Source organism: Macrobrachium nipponense, chromosome 11 (genome assembly GCF_015104395.2).
Source record: "Macrobrachium nipponense isolate FS-2020 chromosome 11, ASM1510439v2, whole genome shotgun sequence".
Taxonomy (NCBI): domain Eukaryota; kingdom Metazoa; phylum Arthropoda; class Malacostraca; order Decapoda; family Palaemonidae; genus Macrobrachium; species Macrobrachium nipponense.
The window spans coordinates 38,490,471-38,502,664 of record NC_061087.1 but is presented as its reverse complement, the minus strand read 5'-3'; positions in this window follow the sequence as shown (position 1 = coordinate 38,502,664).

Here is a 12,194-nt window from a genome sequence, read left to right as displayed (position 1 = left end):
TTGCTTGGTGTTGCTGGAAGCACTAAGGAAGCTGACTCCGCTGGGGCTATGTCGGTTGCGCTACCCCAAGTAGATGTCCTCATGTCAGCAAACCATGGCTTGTACTCCATTTTCGTCTACATTCTCTGCTTTGACTTTCTTGCATCACCGAAGGATTGCAAGACATATAAGGAGTTAGGCAAAGTTAGTGACTCTTGAGTGAATGCCTTGTCTCTTCTAAGGTTGGCAGTCGTTTGCGATTACCATCCGTTGGACTATCTAGCAAAGGTGGGGTTGACGTTGGGTTTTATGCATGACAGGTCCTTAATGTATGATAACGATGGGCATCATGATGTTCTGCAAGTGAATGGTTGTGCAGCACACCTCACTCAGTCACTTCCTTAGTTTACACAGAGCATTCAATGTGCAAGTGCGAGATAGCTTTTGTGCTCAATCTCAGGATCCCTTTAGTTTAGTCTAGTTTGCCGTCAGTTGATCACAGGGAGTCTCTCAAGATAGGTGACTACGGTTTAGAATTTCGTTCATCGTTAGTTCGTGGCTAATTATAATCAGTTTATTTTGTAATTGATAGTGCACCAATATTCCCATGAGAGATCTATTGTTCTGTGAGCCAAACTGGGAGGTAACAGTAGCTTATTTCTATGTATGCACCACATAAGTCATGCACCAACTATATTCTCTAACAAGTTGTATAAGCAACTTGTTAAGGGAAAATTGTCTGGATTTTGTCTTCTACTTTTTTTCATGGTTTGGGTATGGGAATAATTATGGCATTACTCCATTCTTTATGAAATAAGTTTCTGAGGCACAAATAATTATAAAACTGTAAGTTGTATGATGTAGCTAAGTGTGCTAAAGGTCTGACCATTTCTAAACAAATGGTATCTCTCCCCCGGAGATTTATTACAATTTCAAAGGGATAAGCCAGTTCTTCCATACTAAATTTCCTGTTGTGATATATATCTTGTGGTTTCAAAATTAAGTGGGCTTGATTCAGATATAGTTTTTAATCTTGCAAAAAAGTTCATCTAGATTTTTTCTTGCTCATTTTGGCAAAATTTCTCCTAACATGTTGCTTATTTTTGGGGATAAAAAATCTTTCCATTTTATAATATGGCTTGTCTTGGTGATTTGACAAAAGTTCCTTTCATATCTGAATTTTTGCCATACTTTTTGTAGAGAAGTATTGTTGGAGATGTCTCATACAGATGGCCTCCATGGTAGGTGTCAGGTTGGCAAGGCACCAGCCTCCCATTGAGATGCTGCCACTAGTGAGATTAAGGTCCTTTCTAAGGCTGGTCAGTACATTTTATGTAGTTGCTTCTTTATGGCAAAATTGAACTTATCTTGGTCCACAGAAATGATCACAGAAATGTTGCATTTTATATAGCAATGTGTGTAGATTTTTGCTTTGGAATTTTTGTCTGACTTGTGACTCATTTCAGATCTGTAAATTACTTTTGTTTGATGAGCCCATTTCACTGAAGCTAATTCCAAGAACCTGTGCTATGACTCTATATTTATTAGAGAGGGCTTCTCTGCATCTCATAGTCCACTGTATACTAAGCGTGGATGCGATGAAAGACAGGTGGTTAAAGTCTGGTTTTCCTATCCATAGGCACCCAGATTTGGATACCCTTTTTAGCTGTTTGCCTACCAAAATAGCAACAATTTGGAAGCTGGCTCTAAGTTTATATGATTGTTGGTGATTACAGTGCTCATCACACTGCATGGCTGATCTTAGTTACCGCCTCTGATAATCATGGTAGTGCTGCTTTTTTTATTTTTCCACTATTTCAGGGTTTCAGCATTTGATAAACAAACCCATACAACAATCTGGCAATTGTCTTGACCTGTTATTGTCTTGACCTGTTATTCAAAGATGTTACAGGGACTGTTTCTTTTGGAATAGCTTCACTGGTGGTTTTATTTAATCATAGTTTAATTGAGTTTAATGTGAAGGTGGATCGGGTTGTTCCAGATATTAGTTTTCCAAGGAAGGTACAATTGAAATCCGAGGCCAATAAGGATGGTATTCACTGTGATGTTATCTATTATGAGATTCAGAGCCTTTGTCCCGGTGTTTTTCTTGAATAACTTTTTTTCTGTGTATTTGACAAAGATATTACTTAGCCATAGTATACTTTACATCCCTACCTAATTTTCGGCAGCATTCTTTATTACTTATATTAGAAGAAAGTATATTCAAAAGAGTAAAATAAAACAGCCGAAGCCAGTGGCGAAACACACTTAATGTATGGCTTCAAAGTTATATGTGACGTAAAGATACGACGTCATGACTCCTCCCACAAGGTGATGACGACAACGGCTGTCTCTGAAATTCTAAATGAATATTCGTACATTGTCAAGGCTTCAAGAATGGCGGTAATAATAAGTCATTGTCCCCATGGTTGCAGTACAGCTTTTGTGATTCACCCTACGTAAGCTTGAGCAGGCAAATGAATAATAGGGCCCTTTTTTGGGTAAGGAGTACTCCCGGACATCCAAGGCTACCAAGTTTTCGTCATTTGTTGACTTTCATAAGGTATAGAAAGATAATTATATATGCTCTATTACAGTGACCGTCATTGTCATATTAGGAAAAATATCAAAGGAGTTACGTCTTATGCCGAAGTTTTCTTCATTTTGTTAATTGATTTTTAATTATAAATTTTTTCAATGGAGAAATAGTGATAGAAAGTAATTTCTCGGATTACTTATGGAAACCCTTTTTCCTCAAGGATTCTAGCGCTCGATTCATCGCACAAATTCTATATACTACTACTACAAAGTGTAAAAAAGGAGTATTGGTTGGATTTCACTGTTGCCAGAGGTTGAGACTTTTCATGAATAGCCAATTATCCATCGAGAAGGAAGCAAGTCAATGTCGTCATAAGGTACGTCATTATATATTCGAAAGACACTCCTCTGAGTTTGCTGGCGATGTCTACAAGAAGTCGGTGTTACTCTTATAATTACCAGAATTATGCAACTTTCGTAATACAGAATACAGTAAAAAAATTAGGTAGGGATGTAAAATACCCTAGCTGTGACAAGTGTCATCTTTGTCAGGTACGTTGATAAAATTTTATTCCGGAAAAACACCGGGACACTGGCTGTGAATCTCATAGTAGTTCACTGAGTGTTTAACACTAGAATGACCACTGATGGTATCCACCTAGAATGACCGGGCGGTCACAATGACTGCACACGTACCGAGTGTTTCGAAATTAGAGGCCCCCCCTCCACAGAACAAATAGAAAGTTATGAAGTTTTCTGCTATAGCCTATCTCCAAGTACATTATCTTAAGTTTCTATTAAGCTATTTTTCTTTTTACATTTCTTGTATTTTCAGACTGAGTGACGGAGTTAGATACAACCATGGCTAACGACTCGGAGGAAATCAGATGGATTGACCGAATCCGGGCTATCAGTGGATTTCTCTTTTTCTCTTTTTTTTCTATATCTATCTTAATTTTCTCTAACTAACATTACATCACTCGGCCACCACCACACATTGCCCTCAATGTTCAATGAAATACAATAACACTGGATATAATAATTAAATTTGCAATAATTGGTAATATTGGATACAATTAAAAAAATCTTTCCCCAATAGTGGAGAGAAATATAAGCATATCAAATTATTAAGCATACCAAAATATAAGCATATTTAATTATCATAAAGTAAAAAAATAAGCACATCAAATTATTAAACATATCAAATAATAAGTATACCAAATCATAAGCATATCAAATTATTTACAAGTAAAAAATTAATGTTAACATTAATTGTCAATTATGGTTCATTTCTTTTAATTTCTGTCAGTATCCCTTGTATTTTGTTAATGATCATTGTCCTTACTATTATGATAAACAAAAGAGTTTACCACTGGATTTACCAATGATACATTTGGGGATACATTTTCCTTGTTGGAAAAATAGTCATCAACATAGTTCAAGTTTTCAAGTTTCTTCTATTCTAATTGACTAATTGAGATAATTTGAATTCTTTCATCTTATATGAGTAATTTTTATATGGTACATTTCTATTGAATTCATATGTTGTCAATACATTTTGTTCATAATATAAATGGTTAGCTATTATCAGTTGACATGATGTTGTAAAAGATTTAATATTTTTAAACGTTATTTCTTCAGACATATTATTACATTTAATTTTAGTACATTAGTATTTAGTGAAAATACGAAAATTTCTTCATTAATTATCAATGCTTGAAAAGTTTGATCATAATTTGTGATTGCACATATGTCATTTTCTTGAATTTGATTTATCACAATTTCTTGGATACATGGATATGTATCTGTATCCTCATATAGATTATCAAAATTGCATAATATATTCCTTAGGTTTTGTTGGATGCATTCATTTAATTGTTTATCAGTGAAAAATGACAATAGTAGAGCGTGCTCTTTTAATGCAAAATGTATAATGTCATCTTGTTTAATGATTATTTGATTGTTGATTAACATACGAAATGGCTGCAACATAATTATCATAATTATAAGTATGTCATAGTTATAAGTATGTCTGGGTGGTGTTGCATCGTCCAGCAAGGTGTTGCGTAGTCTTTTAATAACCATATAGCAAATAAATAGTGGAGATTCTCCTATTGTCTACTTTACAGTATTATGCAACATGAATTGTACGTCTTCCAGTGCTAAGTCCCAATCGTCTGTCTGTCGACTCACTAAAGTTTTCAGGATATCCTTTATTTTACGATTAGTTCGTTCCACGGCTCCATTAGAGCTTTGTTTATAAGCGGTTATTTGACATTTATTTATTTAATAAAATTCACATATTTTATTTAAGAGATCACTAGTAAATTCAGCAGCATTATCAGAAAGAAGAACTTGGGGACATGAATGTTTTGTGATAATTCTAGCTTTAAGAGCTTCTGCTACTGTAGCTGTATCTGCTTCATACTGGTATTATTTCTACATATCCGGGTAGATAATCTAAGAGGACTAATATTTGCTTATTTCCTCTAATAGTACTGGGAAATTGACCTAAAATGTTCATAGTTAATACTTTGAATGGATTTAATGCTGATGGATATTTTTCAAGTGGAGCTTTAAGATTTACGTTACCCAGGCTTTCGCATTACTTTATGTTGGTTACAAATTACTAACAGATTTGTACAAAGCTCTTGGTATCTTCACTACAATTTGGGCAAAAATAATTTCAGATTATGATTCTTGTTGTCTTTTTAATTCTTGAATGTCCTGCTAACTTGTGTGAAAATTCTAAAGCTTCTCTTTTTTGGGATATTTAGTCGAGAACAACCATTTTTCTCTGCCGTCCTTTTATACAACCATCCAATTATTGATTGAAAATCAGGTAGGATTCATCTAGTAATAGCTGTCCTTTTATTTGTCTGATTTCTGCATCTCTCTCTGTTGCTTTCTGTTGTATTTTTACTCTTTCTAAATCTAAATCTACTACTTGACAACTAAAACAAAAGGTATTAATTGTAATATAGAGCTAAACACTCTCTGCAGTGTTATAATGTCTTTCTGCTGGGTTTAAAACTCCACCAGCATAACATACTGTCCTCATCCTAGTTTTGGCCTTTTGTAACAATACAGCTCCTAGCCCTGAACTTGAGGCATCACAAGCCAAATAAAAATATTTTGAAAAATCTAGTGGACCAAAACAGGGTTCCTGGTCATTTTGCTCTTTAATGCTTGAAAGGCTGTTTCTTGTTCATCCTTCCACTCATATTCAACATCCTTTTTGGTTAGCTCTGTCAAAGGTTTGGCTATCGTAGCAAAACCTTTTATAAAAGGCCTATAATAACCAACCATACCTAGGAACCTTCTTAATACTTTCAAGTTAGTGGGAACAGGATAATCAATTATTCTCTTTATTACAACTCGCTGCTGTTTTCAGCTTGACGTCTGTAAGCAGGAATGTTTTCAGTCTCTCGCTATTCACTTGTTATGTTCCACCTCGCTACCTGTTATCATTTTTGTTTCCAAATTCTGGAGCTCAGTCTTGCACTTCACCTTCTGTTATGATTTTTCCTTTGTTATTCTTGTATAGTTCACACACACACTCATGTTATGTCCCTGGATCCATTAGGACTGCCACCATTTTAATTAATGTCATGCACTTGGTTTTATTGCTTGTTCTCAGCTGTCACAAATTCAAGGAATGGTTTATATTCATTCCTTTTTTATTTTATTTGTATCGTATGACACCGACGAAAAATAGTCTTATTTTATAGTGTAGATTGATTCTCTGGATTCTTGTAGTCTCAGGATACTTGAAAGACACAACGAAGTTGTTTTTCTTGTTTCATTCACACTAATAAAAATATGCAGTAAGTTTACAAGTTTAGTTTATCTGGAGAGTAGAGGTGAAACCTTGATGTTTGAAGTTTTCTTCCCCACGGCTTCTGAGAGAGGCTTCCACCTCCTCTGTGGGAGCTCTGTTCCTCATCTGCTTTCTCTGCTACTCGGTAGACATCCTCCGAAGAAATGTCCCTCCCAAAAGTGGGAAGGTTTTTTCTGTTGCTGCCCTCGGGTTTCATTCAGTGGTTAGTCACGCCCATTGCCCAACCTGTTTAGGGCGGAAATTAATTTTAACACCTCCCTCAATGGGCATGACTAATGCCGTCACCGGAAGTGTCTTGGTTCCGGTGGAAGATCAAAGGTTATATCAGTAGCCTTATCGTAAAGCAACGAATGCATATTTTTAATGGTCGCCAGTTCGATAAACACCTCACTTGTTTTGGGTTTGTACGGGAACACTTCCGTTGTTCACGGTACCTCTCTCTCTCTCTCTCTCTCTCTCTCTCTCTCTCTCTCTCTCTCTCTCTCTCTCTCTCTCTGTGTGTGTTCTTTTATTCTCTGCTTATCCATCTGTCTAATAGTGGATTTTTCTCTCTTTTTCTATATCTTAAATTTCCTTAACTAACATTACACAAAGATATGTTCCAAGAATCATTCTTTAGTTTCCTGCGAACATCTGTTTTTGATGATGGAGTCGTCTATAGTAACCAAGAAGCACCGAGATCAATTCCTTGAACAATACCATGTTTGGATTAGATGTAGGTCCAGGCAATTCTCGTAGAATAATTTGGGTCGCTTCTCTTCTGGTGTCGATATCATCTTGTTCAATAATTTCCCACTGTGTCCCATCCTTATCAGTCAAAATGGAACAGAATATTCATAGACCTCTCCGCCTCTACTTAATTTTCTTCTGAATCAAAAGTATATCCACTTGTATTGTTATCTGTATTGCGTGACCACTATCGTCATCGACTTCGTCAGACGCGGATGAACTTTCAGTATTTGGAATATATTCTTCTTCCACTCCGCAGGAATTAGATCATCCTTGGAATCAGTGGATGATATTGTAGTCAGCAATGTTAGAATTTCGTTGTATGAAAACGAGCGTTTTGATGACTTATTCATTGTATTAAACCTAGCCAGCAACCAACTGACTAATTATGATATATAGTTAATACGAAGTCTCGAAATATGTGTACAGGCAGTCCCCGGGTTACGACGGTGTCGGCTTACGACGCCTACAACGCTCATCTGGGAGATGAAATATGACACCAAAAATGCAAAATAATCAATATTTGGAGGTTTTTTTATGATAAATGCCATAAGAATGCAGTTTACATAGTTTTCAATGCACCCAAAGCATTAAAAGTAAGGTTTTCTTAGGATTTTTGACGATGTTCCGGCTTACGACGCGTCTCAAGAACGGAACCCCCGTCATAACCCGGGGACCGCCTGTATATATCTATAATATATATATATATATATATATATAGATATATAATATATATATATATATATATATATATATATATATTATATATATATATTATATATACATATATACAGGCAGTCCCTGGGTTACGAGAGGGGTTGTAAGCCGAAAATCGTCGTAAGCCGGAACATCTTCAAAAATCATAAGAAAACCTTACTTTTAATGCTTTGGGTGCATTCAAAACTATGTAAACTGCATTCTTATTGCATTTTTCATAAAAAAACCTTCAAATATTGATCATTTTGCATTTTTGGTGTCATATTTCTTCTGCCAGATTAGCGTTGTAGGTGTCGTAACCCTGGAAATAATTTCTGATGAATATAATTGAAAAGCGCCTTAACCTCGGAACGTCGTAAGCCGAACCCGTTGTAACCCAGGGACTGCCTGTATATTACCACGTCATAAAAAAAAAACATAACTCCCGATGTGGACTAATAGCCAAAATGACCCTAAGGTTGCGAAGATATATTAAGTCATATCTCGTAGAGCAGTAAACTAATCTGAGTTTTCTTTTGGCTTATTGATATCATCGTGGTGAATTAGAAAAAGTCAAGGAGAATCGTGTTTGTTTGAGGAAAATAAATAAATTTGAAAGTGAAATTTCGATCAAAATTATTATTGGGTCGTTCTTGTGTTAAATGAATATCTTACACTTATTATTGAGAAGACAATTCCTTCTGAAATACTGAAGTTTTGCCTTAACGACACGCCATAGTTCAATGCTGCTTGCAAGCTTGCCTATCACACAAAAAAGAAGCATATCATTTCTGGAGGAACAAGCAATCAGACTTCGTGGCATAATTTCATTAAGTTTAGATGTCAAGTTCAGGTAATCTATGAGAAAGCTTGTAACAATGAGGATGTGAGGGTGATCTTGCTCTCCAGTGGCGATGGATGACCTTACGAAGTGGTGGTCTGTCCATAAGTCATCATTATTTGGAGTTGATTTTAGCATGCCTCTCCAAGCTGACAGAAGTTCGATTTTAACGTTTGGCTCAAGTATTCGTGAGCAAGCAGTGTGGTGAATTCTTGGTGTTGTCTCAGTCATGCTCTCCAGAACTAAAATTATGTTCAGTAGCATTCAAGTCTAGAGAAATCAAATCTCATTTGTAACTCCTAAGATTATTATTATTTCCAGAAAGCTAGTTGGACTCGCAATTTTTTCTTCTGTTTGGAAGAGAAAAACCATTGCTGCATTACCTAAGGGATTAAGTCTGGCCTCTTGCCCCTCAGATTATGGGCCGATTCCAGTTAGCCCTGTTTATCTAAGGCCTCAAAGCGCCTTTGTGTTTGTTGATAAATAACCAGCTACCAGTATTACAATTTAGGTTTTGTAAGGGCCTGGGTACTTGTAATACACGCTTCTCAATATCTGCCGTCTTATAGAGCAGATGCATACAGGGTTCGTCTAGATTTTTGTGCAGCCTTGGACCATGTAAATAAGGAAGCATGTAAAAAAGGTCTCGGTTGATAGCCTGTATAGTAGCTTTAGTAATGCCATTTCAGGTATCCCTCAAGGTAATTGGACGTTTACTATTTATTATCTGTACTATTGACAGTATTGACATATGGTAAGGACTGGAGAACAACCTGATTGCATACGCCGTTGTTGTTTCTTCTCTGTGCCTTGCTCTGTGGTTGCAAAATCCTTGAATAGAGAACTGAAACTCAATATGTGGTAGTTGGTCAATACAGAACACTTATACCTTTGCATCCTGATTTACATTAAAGGTACTGTTTTAAATGTCAGTGTCACTTAAACTCTAAGGCATGACCTGATAAGAAACTGACTTTTGAGAGGCATTTACATAATATTGCTTCTCAGAAAGTCGGAATCTTGTGGCAATGTTGTCGGATGTTTCGTGACGAATCTATTGTATCCAAGCGTTTTAACGCCTCTTCCTTGTTTAGGGCACGTTCCTCTTCCTCGTTTAGGGCACGTTTCTAAGGTGTAATATACAGCTGCTGACTCTTATCTCAAAAATTTCAGATTGAGTTATGTCATCAGTCAAATTTATTTTACCAACTCTTAATGTTGTCTTGTGGCTTAGACTCAAGTGAGTTCATTATGTTTGTTAAATAAAATTACTACCATGACAAACCTCCTCTATAGTACCCTTCTTTACCGGACCTAGCTGTTTTTACTGGCAACACTAGGCAGGCTGCTACTGCAAACAGTTTGTAGTTTTCTTGTATTAGATTGAATACTACGCAGTTTTCTATGAGCTTTATTTTGCCTACAACGAAAATGAGGAATAATTTGTCCAGCGCAGTTGTTGATTCTGCTGATCTCCAAATGTTTAAGTTAGGAGCGGTCATTCCTGGTTCCTGCTGACACATCTAGAATTCAGATGTATCGGTAATACTTCCCATTCCCTCATACTCATTTATCACCTCTTTCTGCTGGCTGATTTCTATCTATAAGGGTTTTCAGCTGAAGATTTATAGAAAGAAAAAATATAAAAAATCTTGCCCTTTTATAACTACCTTAATAAGCTTTATAGAGAATTTGTTGCATAACGGTTTTAGTTTATCAGTTTTTATTGATATTGTAACCTTTTTTTATACTTTATTTTACATCTTGTAAAGGTTATGAAACTGTGATTTGTTAAACCTTCAGTTTAGATTGTCCAGTATTCATCCAGGTGCACTTTTATTATTATTATTATTATTATTATTATTATTATTATTGTTATTATTATTATTATTATTATTATTATTATTATTATTCTTATTTATTAGATTTGAAAAGAAGTCAGAACACCAAGGCGCTTTTAGATGTGGTTTGGAAGGGGTATGGCTTTAGCTTCGGTAGTTTTGATAAATTTTATAATAACGCAGCATATCTATTCTTACCACTTCATTAAATTTCCGCCCTCCTTTGGTTAGATCTAAATAATTTCCTAAAATCTCTCGACAGGTTTTGTCTTCCATCTTGAGATTCTATTCTTGGCCCCTTCCTGAGATTCTGGCATATTGAATAGTATCAATTTTCCTTTTTGCCTTTGTGTGTCCATCCCGTGCTTCTCTTATTTCCTCCTGCGTTGCTGTTGAATTGAATACAGAATTTAGGCCGAAGGCCAAGCACTGGGACCAATTAGGTCATTCAGCACTGAAAATGAAATTGACAGTAAAAGGTTTGAGAGGTGTAACAGAAGGAAAACCTTCCAGTTGCTCTATGAATCAATTGTTAGGAGAGGGTGGAAAGTAAAAAGGAAGGAAGGGAATATGGATGGAGGTAGAGTAAAAGGAACGAAAGGGATTGCAGCCAGGGGTTGAAGTGACGTTGCAAGGACTTTAAAGTAATACCTACAGTGCATCGCATGAGGTGCACTGACGGCACTATTATTATTATTATTATTATATCCAGATCCCTGAGACTAATAAAAGCTTTTCTCGGGCTGGGTTTCAGGAATTAACCTTGAACAAAATCAGACTCGATTTAGAAAACCGGTTTTACTTAGGAACATGATGATCCCATTGAATAACAAATCTTTGCCCTCAGCAAGAATGCCAATAAATGTTGGGTTTAGAAAATATATGCTTCTTTGATGGTTCCAAATTGTCAGACAGTCAACTGTAATAAGTGTTGGACAGTCATTGGTGTTTGGCATGCACTACCTTTCATTGGGTCTGAATGTGGATTCGACATCAAATGAATCATGTGAAAATCTAGTATGTCCTATACGTAGTCTTGTTAATATGACTTCTTAAGCCCTTTCTTTTTGAGACGATGACATCCATGAATGAACTTCACTTTTTATATTTCTTAGTTTGTTTGTAGTTGCCGCTGATGACCAGTCTGTTTGCCAGTCTTGATATATTAAAGTCTTAATAGATGTTACCCAATCTATTGTTGATGGAAAATGCAAGCTAATTTGGCAGCTGTATCTGCTCTTTCGCTTCCTTCAATTCCCACATGAGCTGGAATTCAACATATTTTTATTATTAGTCCTGATTGAATAAGTTTATGGATTTTTATTTGGATTTTTTGTGCAAGATGATTTGGAGACTTGTACTTGTTTATAGCATCTATAGGAGTTCCTGAGTCACTGAAAATATGGTGGAAATTGCTCTCTTCACAGATATTATGTCTAGGGCTATTCGTATAGCTGAGAGTTCTGCAGTATATACTGATGATATTGGGGGAAGACTTATTTCAACTAATTATCTTTTGAGAATGCTGAAACTCCTACTCCAGTGTTGTTTTTTTGTCCATTTGTAGAGATAATAAGTTGATCACCTTTTCTTCTGATGTGTTCCAAAGCATGTTGGTGGTACATCTCTGTGCTTTCCATATTTCTTTTTAGAAGATATGATAGAGCAGTACATATTTTTACTCTTTTCAAAGTCCAGGGTGGTGGGAGTTCTATTGTTGGTTGGA